The following is an 18,889-nucleotide window of genomic DNA, read 5'->3' as shown; positions in this document are numbered from 1 at the left end:
GAACACAAATAGAAGCAGCTTTTGTAGGACCAGAAATCCAGGATGGAATCTTCCCTCCAGCCACAGCAGGCTGGCTTGCCTGAATGGCTCCGGCCAATTAAAGATGTGGGATTGGGATGCAGGCCCCAAAGGTCTTTCCACAAAGACTGGATGCTGCTAGGCCCCACTGTACAGACTGGACTAGGAGACAGTTCTTCTCCCTAAGTTTTGTGGCTACTCAAACCAAAAACTATCTGTGATTGAAATGTGGTCTAGGGACCGGGGAGATGGCTCAGTCAGTGAAGTATTGCTGTCTCGATTTCCAGAACCCACATAAAAAACCTGAATGGCAGCACATACATAATCTCAGTGCTGGGAGACAAGACAGGAGGACTCCGCGGTTCCCTGTACAGCCGGCCTAAGGCTAATCTGTGAGCCCCGGGTTCCAGTGAGCTCCTGGTCTCAAAAAACAAGATGGGCTGGGTAGTAGTTGTGCATGCCTTTAATTCCAGCACTTGCAAGACAGAGGCAGGTGGATCTTTGTGGGTTCAAGATCAGCCTGGTCTACAGAGTAAGTTCTACGGCTACACAGAGAAACCCTGTCTTGAAAAACCAAAACCAACCAACCAAACAACAATCCCCCCGCCACACACACAGAATAACCTAAAAGAGAGATGCTTTCAGCCCTTTGTGAGCCAAAGGATGAGAGGAAGGGGTTGACTTGAGTAGGTCCAGGACCAAGGGGAGGAGGAGCATTCCAGCCAGAGGCAACCACAGCAAATGCATGGAAGAACAGAAGGCGTTCGAAACACAGTCTTGTCCAGCATGGCCCAAGCTCATCTCCCACTGGCCTTGTTTGAAGCATTCACCTCTACTGTTTCAGAACCATGCTGCTCAGATGTCCTGGTACCATAGTATTTTTGTGGGACGGTCATCATATTTATGTATTTATTCTCCATTCTTTTACTAGAGGATATTTTACCATTCTTGAATTATAGTTTGTAATTTACAGCTATTATTTTAACTTATTATTTACAAGTGCATTTATAAGCTTTCTGAACAGGTAGGCTTGTGTGGGGATACTTTGCCTACTGACATTTTTACTGCACTGAGGTCAGAGAACATACCCTGTATACTCTCAGTTCCTCTGTGTTCTTTGGTATTGCCTTTGTGACTCTGGGTACATGGTTAACTACTTTATGTATGTCCTTGAAAGTAGGCAAGTTATGGAATTAGCCTGGGTGTCCACAGACAGATGACTGGATAGGGGAAATGCTGCATGAATTATACACAGTAGAGTTTATTCAGCCATAAAGAATGAAATCATGCCTTGTGCAGAGAAGTGGATGACACTGGAGATCATGATAAGCCAAAAGAGCCAGGACAACAAATATCACAACGTCTGTCATATGAAGAAGCTAGATTTAAAAGAAAAAGACATTAAAAGGGGCAGGGAGGATTTGGGAAGAAGAAAGAGATTGCTGGAGAGGGGAGGAGGGGAAAGAGAGGGTGAGAAGGGCTCAATTTGATCAAAGTACATGGTACACTATTATAAAAATGTCACAATGAAACCTTTTGATTATACTGTGGATGTGCACTAATAAAATCAAAGGAAAAGTGCTTTCCCCCTGCACTGCCAGCCTCCATAGTGAACTGGGCTCCCGTCTTCTCTATGCTTCACTTGTTTCTGTCAGTGTTATTTAACCACTTGATAAGAGAAATTACTGGAATATAACTGGGTTATCAACAATATCATTTTGAAAATAAATGTTGCAATTTTTTTGAGACAATGACTCTCTCTATAGCCCAGGTTGGCCTTGAACTTATAACGATCCTGCCTCAGCCCCATGAGGGCTAGAATTACAGGTATACCACACTTGACTAAATTTTCCAGCTTTTACTTTACATATTTTGCAGATATGCTGTAAGGTACGTATAGGCTCAGGATAATGAACATAATCACACTATTATTGGCAAGCTGTTTTCTCTATCAGTATTGTCCATGTTTTGTTTTAAGATTTATTTTGTTTCAATAATAAATATTTACTTATTGATATTGCTAAATCTGTGTTTTAGTTAGTATCAACTACCACATTTTTTTCCTAATTAAAAACAGATTCAGTTTTACTTATGTATGTGTGTGTGTCTGTGTCTGTCTGTGTGCCATGTGTTTATATGGTAAGCCAAGAAGGCTTGAAGAGGGCATCTGATCCCCTAGAGCATGAAGCCATAAATTGTTGTAAATTGTCTGATGTTCAAACCAGTTCAACCCCACTTAGACCAGTTCAAACTGTTTCAGACCGGCTCAAACTGATTAAGACCAGTTCAATCCGATTTAGACCAGTCCAAACCGGTTTAAATTGGCTCAGAGCGGCTCAAACTGGTTCAGACTGGCTCAAGCCGGTTTAGACCAACTCAGACTGGTTCAAACTGGCTCAGACTGGCTCAAACTGGTTTAGACTGTTTGAAACCAGCTCAGACTGGGTCAGACTGGTCTAGATCAGTTCAAACCCGGTTTAAACCAGTTTAGACCGGTTCAAACTGACTCAAACTGGTTCATACAGTTCAAACTGGTTTAGACCAGTTAAAACTGGTTCAAACTGGCTCAGACCGGTTTAGACCTGCCAAAAACCGGTCCAGACCAGTTCAATCCAGTCCAGACCGGTACAGACCAGTTAAGACCACCTCAAACAGGCTTAGACCGGTTCAGACCAGCTCAAACCGGTCTAGACCGGTTTAGACCAGTTCAAATCCGGTTTAAACCAGCTTAGACTGGTTCGGACCGATCCAAACTGCCTCAAACTGGTTCAGACCAGTTTAAGCCGGCTCAGACCTTTCAATCTGCCTCCACCAGCTCAAACTGGCTTAGGCCGGTTCAGACTGGTTCAATCTGGCTCAGACCAGTTTAAACTGGTTTCAGACTGGCTCAAACCGGTCGAGACCAGGCTCAAACCAGTTTAGACTGGCTTAAACAAGTTCAAACAGGTTTAGACCGGCTTGAACCGATTCAGACTGGCCCAAACCGGTTCAGTCCAGTTCAAACCGGATCAGACCGGCTCAATCTGGCTTAGACCAGTTCAAACTGGTCCAGACTGGCTCAGACCAGCTCAAAACCGGTTTAAACAGGTTTAGACCGGTTCAGACCGGTCCAAACCGGCTCAGACCAGTTCCAACCAATTTGTACCAGTTCTAGCCGGCTTAGACTGGTTCAATCTGGCTCAGACGGGTTCAAACTGGTTAGACAGGCTCAGTCCAGTTCAAACCGGTTCAATCTGGCTTAGACCCGTTCAAACCAGGCCAAACTAGTTCAGACTGGCTCAAACCAGTCTAGACCAGTTCAAACCGGTTCAAACCAGTTTAGACCGGTTCAGACAAGTTCAAAGCCTATTCAGGCTGGCTGTTCAGACCAATTCAAGCCGGTTTAAACTGGTTCAGATTGGTGTAGACCGGTTCAGACCAGTTTAGACAAGTTCAAACCGGTTCAGTCTAGCTCAAACTGGTTCAGTCAGGCTCAAATCAGTTCAGGCTGATTTAGACCAGTTCAGACCGGTTTAGACTGGTTCAGACTGGCTTAGACCAGCACAAACTGGCTTAGACTGGTTCAGACCGGTTTAGAGCGGTTCAAACTGGTTCAGACCGGACCAGGCTGGCTTAGACAAGTTTAAACCGGTTCAGGCCATTCAGACTGGCTCAAAAAGGTTCAGAAAGGCTGAAACTAGTTTAGACTGGTTCAGACCCGTTCAATGCATTTTAGACCAGTTCAAACTGGCTCAGACCAGTTTAGACTGGTTTGAACCAGTTCAGACTGGTCCAGACTAGTTCAATCCAGCTTAGGCCAGTTCAAACAAGTTCAAGCCGTTTTAGACCGGTTCACACCAGTTCAGTCTAGTTCAAACCAACTGAATCAAAAAATATTTACCAACCCCACATAGGACAGAGGACAGATCTTCAAAATGTATAAAGAACTGAGGAAACTAGACATAATAATCCGATTTAAAAATTAGATACAGACATAGAGAATTCTCAACAGAAGAATCTCAAATGATCGAAAGACACTTAAGGAACTGTTCAATATCCTTAGCTATTGGGGAATTATACATTCATTCCCAGAAGACACCCATTCTTTGTTGTAACCATTGATAATAGACATAATGAGCGATAGTCCTGAGCTGGGGAAACAGATCAGCAGGTAAATACAGACACTTTCCTGTGCAAGCTTGGGACCTGAGTTCAAAAGCCCGGCACCCATGTAAAAAGGCAGAGCATGGCCATATGTGCCTGTAACCCCAGAGACTTGGTTGGTGGAGGCAAGAGGACTTTTGAGGCTTCTTGGCTGCAGCCCAGGCACACCGAGCACTTCTGATTCAAGGGAACAGGTAAAGAACAATAGGGCATGACACCAAATGTCCCTCTCTGACCTCCGTGCCCACACGGGCACCTGCACCCACACCTATGCATCACCCACCACACACACACACACACATACACACACATACACACACACACACACACACACACACACACATGAACAATAGTTCTTTAAACCACCTCCACAAACTGCTCCACAAATATTTGTTCTTTCCTCAAACTGGCCTCACTACTGCCTTTGTCTTTCCCCACTGGGTTTTATGGCCCCAGATGAATGAGAGGCAATGCAGCTATTGCTTGTAGGGAATGCAAATGGAGGCTTCTGGAGCAGTTGGGACATTTGTAGAAGGTGACATCTGAGAAGCAGGGGCTGTGAGCAAGGTTACCCACGACCCCATTGGTGGCTTCTACTTCAGTGAACAATGTCCGGTGGAATGAGAATCCCAGTGTTGGTTGTCCTGCAGATGTTCCGGGTACAGGTGTTTTTGTTTGTTTTGTTTTTTTTCTGAAAGGCTACCATTCCTTCTCAGGGTGAAAGGATGAAGGAACATTGTAAATTCCTAAAATGCTGTGTGGAAACTGAAGTCTCTTCCAGGCATCTACCAGCCGTGTGGCAAGAGCACAGGCCATCTGCAGCCTTAAAAGACTTCTTTCAAAGTGGGGACCACGTGGCTCAGAACCACCCGGTTGGAGCATGGCTTGGCTGTGCATATTAAATTGCTTTTGGATCAGCAGGCTGGGGAGATGGCTCGATTTTTTAAAGTACTTGCTATTGTGAGCAGGAGGACCTGCATTTGACATGCAGTGCCCACACATGTGAAAACAGGGTGTGTTAGTACATGCTTGTAATCCCAGCCCTGAGGAGGTAGAGATGGGCAGATCACTGGAGTTAACTGCGCAGCAAGTCCAGCCTACCTGACAAGCTCCGGGTCCAAGTGAGAGACCCTGTCTCAAAAAACAACGTGGGGCTGGGAAAATGGCTCAGAAGGTGAGCCTCAGACTCGGAGCTAGGATTCCGAAGAGGGAGTGGCAGCCTGCCTGTAACTCTAGTTTTAGAAGAGACGGGATCCCAAGAGCATGTTGGCCCGTGACAAGGGCTGTGTATGTGAGCTCTGGGTTTGCTTGGGAGTCTACCTCATTGAATAAAGTGGAAGAGTGACGGATGATGATTTCTAACACAAACCTCGGCCTCCACGTGCACGGTGACTGATGTGTATACATGAGCACCCACACATTCACACCTGCCCATACACATGCAAACATGCACGCGTGCACACCTGCCCCCCCACACCTGCACACACAAACACACACACACACTCATGCACACACACACATCTCCCACACACTATATGTTTTCAATAGGTGGCCCAGGTGAGTGGGGGGCTGAGTGTAAATTGGGCTTGAAGGGTTCTCTGCAGGGGCCAGACACTTCCTGAGCAGGAGCCAGGTGAAAAGCGGCAGAATGGCTGTGGACAAGCAGTTGCGAGCATCTGCTTTTTCCCCCTGTCTTGCTGTATGACTACGTGCAAGTCCTCTTCCCAGGATCTTGTCTAAGAAGAGACATCCAGAATCTCGCAGTGAAGGGACAGGACCAGAGTGACTCAAGTGTGTATGTATGTCTTCTTGGGGCGTGGAGGTGGGGGGCAGAAATCAGTGTCAGGTGTTCAGTCACTCTCCATATTATTTTTGAGTCAGGAGCTCTCAGAACCTGGAGCTCACCAATTCTGCTAGGCTGGATCACCAGGGCACCCCTGGAGTCTGCTGGTCTTTACCTCCCCAGTGCTGGGATTATAGCTGTGTGCTGCCACACCCTGTTTTTTTGTGTTATTTAGTGTATGAATGTCCTGTGTATATTTAATATATCTTATGTATATAAAGTACTTAGGCAACATTCACCTTTAAATGCTAAGCACTTGTTGTTTACCTGATACTCAAATTTAATCTTCTATCCTGTATTTTGTTTGACAATCTTAACCCTTCCCGACATCAACACTAGAAACACAATTTCTGGCACTCACAAGTAGATGAGACATTTTACGTAATTTTTAGTTATATCTGGTCTTGCAGGGCCAGAGTCTTGAGGGAACCAGGTTAACAGTCAGCCAGTGATACAAACTGTCTCAGCTGAATTTCAAGAGCAAGTCTTCACCCGAGAAGCAAAGCCATTATCTGAAGCACCTCAGTCAACGTGACAACAGGTTCACTTGGAGAGAGAGCTGGCCTCGGAGTTGGAGAACTTGGCAATCTGCACAAAGTGTGTCAGGAATTTTCCTCTGTGACTTGGGGGACACCATAATCTTGCAGAAGAAATCAAAGTAATCTTTACTAAAAAATTGCTTCTCAAACTTGATTTATTTTTTGAGTGTTTTGTTTTATTTCCTTTTAAATTGTTTTTATTGAACTATAAAATTTTCTCTGCTCCCTTCCCTTCTCCTCCTCCATGATCCCCACACTCCCAATTTATTCAGGAGATCTTGTCTTTTTCTACTTCCCATGTAGATTAGATCCATGTATGTCTCTCTTAGGGTCCTCATTGTTGTCTAGGTTCTCTGGGATTGTGAATTGTAGGCTGATTTTTCTTTGCTTTATGTCTAAAAGACACTTATAAGTGAGTACATATTATATCTATCTTTCTGGGTCTGGGTTACCTCACTCAATATGATGTTTTCCAGATCCATCCATTTGCCCACAAATTTCAACATGCCATTATTTTTTTTCCCCTGTGCAATACTCCATTGTGTAAATATATCACATTTTCCTTACCCATTCTTCGGTTGAGGGGCATTTAGGTTGTTTTTGTGTTCTGGTTATGACAAATAATGCTGCTATGGACATAGTTGAGCATATGTTCTTGTGGTATGATTGAGCATTCTTTGGATATATACCCAAAAGTGGTATTGCGGGGTCTTGAGGTAGGTTGTTTCCTAATTTTCTGAGAAATCACCATACTGATTTCCAAAGCAACTGTATCAGTTTGCACTCCCACCAGCAATGGAGGAGTGTTCCCTTTACCCCACATCCTCTCCAGCATAAGTTGTTATCATAAGCTGTTGATCCTGGACATTCTTACAGGTATAAGAGGGAATCTCAGAGCTGTTTTGATCTGCATTTCTTTAATGGCTGAGGATCTTGAACGTCTCCTTAAGTGTCTTTCAGCCATTTTAGATTTGTCTGTTGAGAGTTCTCTGTTTAAGTCTGTACCCCATTTTTTTTTTTACTGGATTATTTTTTCTTTTGATGACCAATTTCTTGAATTCTTTGTATATTTTGGAGATCAACCCTCTGTCTGAGGTAGGGTTGGTGAAGGTCTTTTCCCATTCTGTAGGCTGCCATTTTGTCTTGGTGACTGTGTCCTTTGCTTTACAGAAGCTTCTCAGTTTCAGGAGGTCCCATTTATTAATTGTTTCTCTCAGTGTTTGTGCTGCTGGGGTTATATTTAGAAAGTGGTCTCCTGTGCCAATGCATTCAAGTGTACTTCCCACCTACTCTTCTATGAGGTTCAGTGTGGTTGGTTTTATGTTGAGGTCTTTGATCCATATGGACTTGAGTTTTGTGCATGGCGATAGATATGGATCTATTTTCATTCTTCTACACATTGATATCCAGTTATGCCAGCACCATTTGTTAAATATACTTTATATTTTTCCATTTTATATTTTTTGCTTCTTTGTCAAAAATCAGGTGTTTGTAGGTGTGTGGATTGATATCTGGGTTTTCAATTCGGTTCCATTGGTCCTCCTGTCTGTTCTTATGTCAATACCAGGCTGTTTTCAGTACTGTAGCTCCATAGTAGAGTTAAAAGTTAGGGATTGTGATGCCTCCAGAAGTTTCTTTATTGTACATAATTGTTCTGACTATCCTGGGTTTTTTGCTTTTCTATATGAAGTTGAGTATTTTTCTTTTGAGGTCTGTAAAGAATATTTCTGCTATTTTGCTGGGCATTGCATTGAATCTGTAGATTGCTTTTGGTAGGACTATGATTTTTATGATGTTAATTCTACCTACCCAAGAGTATGGGAGATCTTTTCATTTTTTTGTGTCTTCTCCAATTTATTTCTTCAAAGATTTAAAGTTCTTGTCATATAGGTCTTCCACTTGTTTGGTTAGAGTTACTCCCAGATATTTTATGTTATTTGTGGCTAATTGTGAAGGGTGATGTTTCTCTGATTTCTTTCTCAACCCATTTATCATCTGTGTAAAGGAGGGCTATTGATTTTTTTTGAGTTAATCTTGTATCCTGCTACATTACTGAAGGTGTTTATGAGTTGTAGGAGTTTCTTGTAGAATTTTTGGGGTCCCTTATGTAAACTATCATATCATCAGCAAATAGTGAGAGATTGACTTCTTTTCTGATTTATATCCCCTTGATCTCCTTTCGTTGTCTTATTGTTCTAACTAGAAACTTAAGTACTATATTAAATAGGTATGGAGAGAGTGGACAACCTTGTCTTGCTTCTTATTTCAGTGGGATTGTTTTGAGTTTCTCTCCATTTAGTTTGATGTTGGCTATTGGTTTGCTGTATATTGACTTTATTATGTTTAGGCATGTTCCTTGTATCCCTGCTCTCTCCAATATCTTTATCATGAAGGGGTGTTATATTTTGTCAAAGGTTTTTTCAACATCTAATGAGATGACCATGTGGGCTTTTTGTTTAGTTTGTTTCTATGGTGGATTGCATTGACAGATTTTCAGTGTTGGATTATCGTTGCATCTCTGGTATGAAGCCTACTTGGTCATGGTGGATGATTTTTCTGATCGCACCCTGCTTTTGACATGAGCACTGGAGATCTGAAGTCAGTTCCTTGTGCTTATAGGATGAGTACTTTATCTGAAAAGCCATCTCTCCAGCCTCCAGTCATAGCTAGTTCTTATTACATGTTTACTGTGTGCCAGGCATGGCTGTGAAGACTTACGTATATGAGCACATTTTTACATCACATCTCTATGGAACTGTGCTTCAATATTCTTGGTTTCCAGATAAAGGACTCCAGGCAAGGCTGAGGTCACAGCTAGTGAGAGGTGCAGAACTTGTAAGCTCATCCAGGCAGTTGACACAATCCTCCTCTACAATGAAGATCCACCCCTTCTCAGTCATAGAAATCCTCCTGGCTTTCGGGAACTCCAGACTCATCTTAGGAACCTGTCTGGGAGGTAAACATGGAAGTTGTCAAAACGGGGTGACAGGTTGGAAACACAGAAAAGTATTTAAGGAGCGGTAAGCTGGAACCCCAATAAATACCCGACTCTTACCCACCCAAGGGAACATGGTCCCACCCACTTCTCTATGGCTAAATACTGACACAGGAGGAGAGAATTTAGTGTTAGCCAGGTAGGTAGGAAAGTGGGGACAGGGGGACATGTTGTAATATGCTGGCCTGGTCTGTCACCTGCGTACCCTGTCCCTTTAAGAGACAAGTTCTGCCCACTCCCAACCCCCACTTCCACTGAGGCAAGTGGATCTCCCACCTCCTCTCCATCTGCTCTATCTCTCTGTCTGCCCTTCCTCTGGAGAGGCAGCTTCTGCCTCTCTCCTCTCTCCCTTCCCCTTCTCCCCTTCCCCCTTTTCTATCCCTTCCCCCTCCAAAACTCACTAAATACACTCTGCACCTCAGCTCTCTCTGCATGCTGTATCTGTCTGTCTTCTGCTGAGGCCTCAGGCCACCTGCCAGGGCACCTGTTGAGGCCTCAGGGTGATCTGCACCAATCCTTGTGGGACCAACCCCCTCACCTCTTTATAAATGATAACAGGACAGTTCACTTTGTCCTTTCTACTCAGCATGTTCTAGGGACAATGGCTCTAAATATACCCATTTTTAAGAGCTCTAGAGGCAAAGAAACAGGGTCCTGCTTGTTGAGAGTCCTTCCTTCCTTCCTTCCTTCCTTCCTTCCTTCCTTCCCCTCTTTCTTTCTTCCTTCTTTCCTTCCTCCCCCTCTTTCTTTCTTTCTTTCTTTTCTTCCTTCCTTCCTTCTTTCGAAACAGGGTTTCTCTGTGTAACAGTCCTGGTTGTCCTGGAATTTACTCTGTAGACCAGACTGACCTCGAACTCACCAAGATTCACCTGCCTCTGGAATTATAGGCCTGCACCACTACCACCCTGTTTGTTGAGAGTTTCTAAGACACCTTTGGTTTGCTTAATTTTGTGGCACTGGTGCTCAGGTCTAGAGCCCCATAGAGTGTTAGGCTAGCAAGGTATCACTGACCTAAGCCCCCAACCCGCAAGACACATTTGGGAGGTGATAAGGGAAGCAGGAAGTCCCAGCCAGTTCCCTTCCCAGGCGATTTGTCTAGTGGATAGCTGGATAAACTCCAGGGCCTAATTTGGCTCCAGGCAGACCTGGGGCCACTGTTGGATAGCTGGGAAAAGCAAGTCCCAAGGGAAGGCTAGATTACAATAAGTGACGTCTCTTGGTCTTGGATAAACCCTAGGGCTAAGTTGTGCCTGGAAGTGAAGGCCCTCTGCTGTGGCAGATGCCTTCCTGTGGCCTTTCATTGCAGTGTGCTCTCCTGGGACTCTTGCCATTATGGGGAGGGTCTCTGACACTAGCCTCTAGCTGGGGCCTGTGTCTGTAGTTTCAGGCTTATCTCTGCACTCAGCAGCTTCCCAGGCAGCTGAACAGGGAGGCTTCCTGGGGAATCACACTCACCTTGTCCCAAAGAAAGCTCCTTTTCTTCTTACTCCTCTGCTTTTTGTCTTTGCCTTTGGTAATGGGGCCCACTTTCATCAAGCTCTTCCGTGGTCTCCATCACCTACAGATAAAGAGCAGAATCCTTAACTGGAAAGCAGGGATCTTTGGATGCCAGATCCATTTGCCTTCCCCACCCTGTGAGTGGCCCTCTTCGTTAGGTGCCCAGTCTCCTTTGCCATCTTAGTGTCTTTCTTCCTGGCAGTCATCATTACCTGGTTGGAATCCTTTTCTTTCTCTGACAAGCCCCAGTCCCCACAGCTTCCCCTCTCCAGGAAGGTTCTCTCTCCTAGGCATCCTGTGTTTTTGGTACATATTGTTTTTGCACAGTAGCATGTGTTCTATGTGTTTCCTTTTGGACACTAAGCTTCTGAACTCACTTGTTAGTGTTTTGTCAAATTGACACACACTGGAGTCATCTGAAAAGAAGGGACTTCGATTAAGAAAATGTTGTCATAAGATTGGTTCATCAGCAAGCCCGTGGGCATTTTCTTAATTAATGGTTGATGTAGGAAGGCCCAGTCCACTGGAGGCGGTGGGTGGCCCTTGACAGGTAGTCTTGGGCACCATAAGAAAGCAGGCAGAACTAAACCACAGTGGTGTAGGAGGTCCTTCTGTCTTTGTGTTGCTTTCATTGGTTAATAAAGAAACTGCTTTGGGCCCTTTATAGGGTAGAACTTAGGTAGGTGGGGGAAACTAAATGGCATGCTGGGAGAAAGGAGGCAGAGGCAGAGAATCACCTATGGACCCGCTGCCAGAGAGAGATGTAGACTATTGCTGGTAGGCCATGACCTCATGGTGATATACAGACTAATAGAAATGGGTTAAACTAATATGTAAGACTTAACCAATAAGAAGTTAGAGCTAATAGGCCAAGCAGTAATTTAATTAATAAAACTTCTGTGTGGTTATTTTGTGGCTAAGCTAGCAGGGCAGCTGGAACAAACAAGCGGCTCTCTCCTTGCAACACCACAGGGAGTACGCCAGGCAGCAGTGTTTCTTCATGGTCTCTGAAGAGCTCCAGAAGTGGACAGAACTATGGACTCAACAACCTCGCTGCTCAGACAAGATAGGCTTGTCTTCCTACAGATTTCTTAGCCCACAGGATCTTCTGGAGCCTGGCAGGCCCTGTGCTATACAGAAAAAGGCAAATATGACCCTCAGTGACCATGGAGGACCTTGAGGAATAGCTCTAGGTGCCAACCAAATAAGTTCTCTGTTGTTTTTTAATCAATAACTCAAGTAAAATTTTATCCTTCTCAAAGATCTCTGATGCAGTTTGACAGCTGAGAGCTTTTGTCAGTTTAAAAGAACAACCTCACCAAACAAATTTCAGTAAAATACAAATACAAGACCTGTAAGTTATAAAGGTGTGAGGACAAATACAATTTATCAAATTTCTCTCTCACACTGCCTTCCATAGTCTTAAAAATACTTTTCATTGTTCAAAAATATCTGTCACATTCATTCTGACATAAATATGCTACCGTTTATACAATGTATTTGTCTAAAATTTCTGTTTTCACAAACCCAAAAAATTCTTGTGAGTTCCAGGGAGCCGAATTAAAGAATCCACCTTAAACAGGTCAGATACAACCCCCTCAATTCCCTGGTCCTAAAAATCTTTTTCTTAAACTTAACTTTGTCCTCTGTTCTGCCAGTGCCTTAAACAGGTGTAAGAGACACCAGACATTTTCATACCACAAACACTGGACAGGAACAAACAGACCAGCTACTCCAGGATGTGACCAGCACCCAGTTTTCTCAGGCTCTCCACCCAAGATGACACCCACAAATAAGCAGGAAGCAGTCTTGAGAATCTGCCGCCCCAATTCCTTTAACCCGTTGTTCCTAAACTCCTGCCTTTTTATTATAAAAAAGGGATGGGAATATAATGATCTGTTCTGTCCCTTTAAGAGACAAGCCACGCCCACTCCCTCACCTGTCTGCCAAGGTAAGCTGATCTTCAGCTTTCAGCCTGAGTCCTTCCTTTTCTGTCCCTCTCTCAAAGAGGCAGCTTCTGTCTCTCCCCACTTCTCCCCTTCCCCCTCTCTATTTCTCTCTCTTTGCTCTTCTTCCCTTTTCCTCTCCCCCAATAACCCACTAAATAAATATCCAACCTCACTCTGCATGACATACCTATCCTTGTCTCTGTCTCTCACCCACTGCGTGCCTCCCTGCCCAAGACCAGCCACCTTCGGAAACGTGCAGTGTGCCCATCTGTCTGTCTCTCCTTGTGAGACTGATTGCCCCATCGAGGTCTCTCACCCACCACATGCTGCCTGCCTTGGATTCATGGCCTGCTGCAGCCACTCCGGAGAACTGGGACTGGCTGCTCTCGGGACCTGCTGCCGCTGCTCAGGGGTCTGCAGCATTTTACTTTTACCATTACAGTCTCTGCTTCAGTGCCTGCCTCTAGGTGCCTGTTCTGACTTTCCTCAAAGAAACCCTTTCTTCCCAAAGTTGTTTTAGGTCAGGGCTTTATTATAGCAATAGAAAGCACGCTAGGCCATCTCAGAAGATGCCTGACAGAGATGCTCAACTCAGTCTTCCCAATGCCAGAAACACTTTAGTATGAAGCTGAATACACAGACCCATGTTAAATGAATACAGTATTCTGGGGAACAGGTCTTTAGTTTGGAGCAGGTCAGGATTTTTATCCAGAACAAAAGTATGGTGTAAGGAAGGACAAATGCCTGGAGAAATTGGCAGGATGTCATTAAACCCATGATAAAATGTGTGCTTATGTAATGTGCATGTGTGCATATATATGTACACATGTGTGTACATGTATTATGTGTGTGTTTCTCAATAACATATATGCTCCTCTGAAAGTGATGTTTGATGATACCCCCCTTCTGTCCTGGATTCTGCTTCAATTATTGTCCTACCTGTGAGCCCCAGGACTCTCAATTTGCACCAAGCATCTCACCAATACCTCAATAAATGGAATGACCAAACAACACAAACCTTTTTAGGGTTCCAAAGCCAAATGTCCTCTTCTGCCTGGCCCTGGGAAGTGTGAAAGAAGAGAGGTGTGTCCCTGTCCCTTAAGTTTCTGGAGCATGGTTTCTTAAACCTCCAGGGATCACCTGAGAGCAGTTCAATACTAGCTCTGGGCTAGACCTGGAGCCTCTGTGTTTCATAAGTATTTTTAAGAGTAAAAAAAAAAAATTGCCAGGAGGTGGTAGCGCCACCTTTAATCCCAGCCCTTGAGAGGCAGAGGCAGGCAGATCTCTGTGAGTTCGAGGCCAGCCTGGTCTACAAGAACGAATTCCAGAACAGGCTCAAAAGCTACAGAGAAACTCCATCTCAAAACAAAACAAAACAAAACAAAACAAAAAAATTATCGGACCAGCATGAAATCAGAGTTTTGGGACCAAATGACTGTGGAGCTCATTATATGATTAAGAGCGTTGTGTAATAACTGTTAGGTTCTGCTGGCCTGTCTGTCACCTGGGTACCCTGTCCCTTCAAGAGACAAGCCTGCACACCCCAACACCCCTCTTCCACCCAAGGCAAGCAGATCTCCTCCTCCTCCAGTCTGTGCTCACTCTCTTAAGTCCTCTTCTGAAGAGGTAACTTCTGCTCTCCCTCCTTCTCTCTTTGCCTCTCTCTCTTCTTCCCCCTTCTCCCCTTTCTCCCTTCTCTTTCCCCTCTATAACCCACTAAATAAACTCTATACCCAAACTCACTCTTTGCATGGTGTATCTGTCTCACCCACTGCAGTCTCTCACCCACCAAGGGGACCTGCTGAGGCTTCGGGTAACCCTCCGCAGCCACTTGTGGGACTGGCTTCCCCTAATGGGACCAGCTTTTCCTACCACCTATGTCTTTAAAAAGAGTGACATTGGTGGAGGCCTCAGGTGATTGGCCGCAGCCCCTCGTGGGACAGATTCCCCTTGTGGGACTGGTCCCCCACTGCCATATCTTTTAAAAAGAATAACATTGGTGCTTGACTCTGCCAGGCTTTTTCCATGTTCCCTCCTAACCATGGGCAGGCCAGCTGAGGACATGTGAGGACCCTGGACTGGGACTACTTTCCAACATCCTGTGCCTTCTCCATCGCTTCAAGTCAGCTTTTGTTCACATTCACCTCTGATTGCTTCCCATAGCTAAAAATGTGAGCAGACCACTCGGAGTGGTCCTTGAGCTGTTCAGATTTTTAGTTTTGTTTTTTTTCTCTTCTTGGACCCTCGGAGTGGTCCTTTCATGCTGTTCAGATTTTTTATTTGTGTGTTTGTTTTTCCTTTTTGGATCTTTCGTAAATGGTCCTTGCTGTTTAGGCTGCTCAGAGCAGTCCCTAGCCCCTGGTTCCTGAGCTGATGGTCCGGGAATCAGCTTGGCTTTATTATTAACCCCCCGCGCTAGCCTGGAGACGTCCAACTAGTTGCCCTGGAGTTTGCATCATTTTCTCTGTTCTCATGTTTTCAGCTATGGACAACAAACCCTCAAAAACTATCAGTTCCTTCCTAATTTCTACCAGCAAACAGGACTGCCAATGTCCCACCACCCACATCTCATGCCTGTCCGGTTTTCCTTTCGCTGAGCAGCCCCACCCTCACCGACCTGCAAATGCTCTTTTACTCACTCCAATTCCTTTTATTCTATCTTTGCCACTGTTGCCGCTGGTCCCACAGAAACCAGCAAGGTTAGTCGGATCCACAAGGCACGTTTCCAGTTCCAGCCCTTGCTCCCTGATGCGGCTGGTGGTGCGGCAGCAGAGGAATCTGTCTCTTCCATTCATGGAGCCCTGTTTCTACCACTGCTGTACTGCAGGCTAAAATCCTAAAGCTGGACCTTCTACTAGCCCACTTCCCAACTTTCTGTCAGTCTGCTGGGACAATTGGTAAGACTGTTCCCTTTTTGGTCTAGAGCCTCATAGCATGGCTGCCCTTTCTTGACTTCTCCCCTACCATTGTACTCACTGAGCGGTGTATTCGTTTTTGGGGTCCCGGACCCCTCAGATATTTTTCTGGCCTCACCCATGGAAAATAGGTTGACATTTCTAACTTCTACCAGTGGATGGTAAAATTTAAATAGTCACATTACGTGGACAAACGTGGCTGCCACCGTTTTCTTTGCACTTAACAAAGGGAGGAGCCAGAGGTCCCACCTCCAACAAAAGAACACCAGCCAGCTGTAGACTCTCCATGTGATGTCCCACCCCTAGCCAGCTTCCTTTTGCTCACTTCCCATTTAAATTTATGTGTATAAAGCTTAAAATCATCTGGGTGTAAATGTCTGTATACTTACTGTGAAGGGTTCGTTAGATCTCATTTCAGACTTAAAAAACAAATCTCACGTTTTCAATTGGTATACACTTTTAAATCTCTTACAAAAATACAGTATATTTAATTCAACCCTGCTCTAAAATATATTAAGCTGTTCTCTACTCTTGTCAGATCTACTGTTAAGCTTTAATTGCAAGTAGTTTTTTCTTTGTCTTTTACAAGTATAAATCTTACCTGTTGAGAGCCAGTACAGTCAAGCTCGGACCAAGCTCTCCAGGCAGATTCTATGCTGTAGTTATAACTTATCTATACCCAATAAACAGCCCTCAACTGCTCATACATAGATCTGGGGAATGTGGCATTTAAATGTTTAATTATTAAAAGACTTTTCATAACAGAGACAGGTTGGCTCCTAGCAGCACTCTATTTCCTCCAAAGAAGACAAAAGACAATTTGCTTCATCAACTGCCAAGTGCTGACCACTGGGCAAGTTCTGTGCCATTGATAACTCACTCACTTTCCTAACACCCCGGGGAGTGGTTCTGGAGTCACTAGTGCCCCCGATTCTGCAGATAAGGATGGAAAGTTAGGGATAGCCACTTTTCTTCAGCCGGTGGCCCAGGAGGTCAACTATCTAACACTACTTGCAAGCAGGATTTCCCTTTTCACAGTGTCCTCTTAGCCTCTTGACTTAAGGACACAAGGATCTAGAATATGAATTATTTCTGGGACTGTAGCCCCTGAAAAGCAGTAGTGATGACCAATCAATCAGCCCGAAGCCCAAGGCGGGTATCTTATTTCCATGATACTCATTCTCAATGACCTCATCAGGTAATATCTGGCAGTCTGACTCCTCCTGGACTATGCTCTTTCCACCTCTTCTCACCACCCCATCCCCTTTTTTTGTAAGTCCAGGTGGATTCTAGAATCTGTTCTCAAGGGCATTTCAGGTAATTGTCTCTTCCCTGGGGCATCATCCAGAATTTGGAGCACTATAGGTTAAACTGCAAAGGGACGGTAACCCCCAGTGGTGTGGCTGGGCAGGGGTTTGAGGAAATACAGGTTTTCTTTTTGTTCTCCAGATAGCTGAGAACATGTTTAAGCTAAAGGAGTAAATCCTGGGAGTGAATGAATGTCCCAGCTTCTTGGCACCTGCTCTGCTGCCTACCCTGGGCTGTACAGTTAGCCAATTTGGGCATAGATGAGAAACCCACTTGGAGGCCTTTGGGGAAGAAAGGTGGAGGAAGGACATCTGGCCTACCTCTGTACCCAGCTCTGCCCTACCAGAGTAGCAGAGTATGGAGTGTCTGAATCAAATCTCTCAGTTCTCTCATCTCCGATTTCTTCTCCATTGTCACGATGGAGCTACCTCTCAAAAGGCTAACAGCATTTTGATAGAGGTTGGCAGAGATCTGTGAGTTCAAGTCCAACCCAGACTATATATTAAGTTCCAGGATATTCAGGGGCTGTGTAAAGAGACCATGTCTCAAAAATAAATGAATAAACAAGCAAACAAGCAAATAAACAAAACAAGTTGCCATCTGAGAGTAAGATGTCAAACTCTTGACAGCAGTGAATCCAGGGTCACTGCTCAACCCAGATTTTTAGGAGGCTATGTAGGAGCATACAGTAGCCTTCAGAGTACAGGACCAGGGAGGGAAGGTTTATGGATGGAGGTATGAGGAAGAGTATGTGGGGTTAGGGAAGGTATGAGGAAGACTAAGTGGAGTTAGGGAAGGTATGAGGAAGAGTATGTGGAGTTAGGGAAGGTATGAGGAAGAGTATGTACGTGGAGATAAGGGAGGGAGCACTAAGGAAACAATCAGAACAATCCAATGATGTCTGTCACTGGCCCCATTTTCCCCTTAGAATACTGCTCACAGCTATGGCTGTGAAGGAATCAGGCAGCACACAGAAAGTATATAATGGGGGCGGAGTAGAGATGAACTCGGTAGAGTGCCAGCCTAGCATACGTGAAGCTTTGGGTTTGATTCCCAGCACCTCATAAACAGGGTGTGGAAAGGAATCCCAGTACTTGACAGGTAGAGGCAGGAGGATCAGGACTTCAAAGTTATTTATTGCTTACACAGGGAGTTCAAGGTTATCCCAGGGTGTATAAGAGCCTATCTCAAACAAACAAGAGAAAGGAGAGAGAAACTGTCATTCCGGCCCCAAACACAAGATTTGGGCCTGGAGAGATGCCTCACTGGCTATGAGTTCTTACTGCTTTTGCAGAGAACTGAGGCTCAGCTCCCAGCACCTGTGTCGGGCAGCTCCAACCACACATAGCTGCAGCTCCAGAGGACCCAATGCCCTCTTCTGGCCTTTGAGGATCACCCCCCCCCCATTAAAAATCATAACAACAATAAAAATCAACAGGAGTATTTCTAGGGTCATGTCTCCAACATGTGTTCTGCAAGATGTTTATAGGAACTGGGTACAATGCGCATGAAGGTCAGTCATGGTGGGAGCAGCTGTAATATACAAATTTAAGTTCGTTCCTCTCTCTCTCCCTTCCTCCTTCCCTTCCTCTTTTCTTCCTCTCCCTTTTCCTCCCCCCATCTCTCAATTGAGTTTCAGATTTTTTTCTTTTAAATGAGTGTACCTTGTGATTCTCTGAGAG

This window comes from Microtus oregoni, unplaced genomic scaffold (genome assembly GCF_018167655.1).
Source record: "Microtus oregoni isolate MIOR12 unplaced genomic scaffold, Mior012 000032F_ref0000030, whole genome shotgun sequence".
Taxonomy (NCBI): Eukaryota; Metazoa; Chordata; class Mammalia; order Rodentia; family Cricetidae; genus Microtus; species Microtus oregoni.
The sequence above is the reverse complement of the archived record's forward strand: the minus strand, read 5'-3'. Positions refer to the sequence as shown.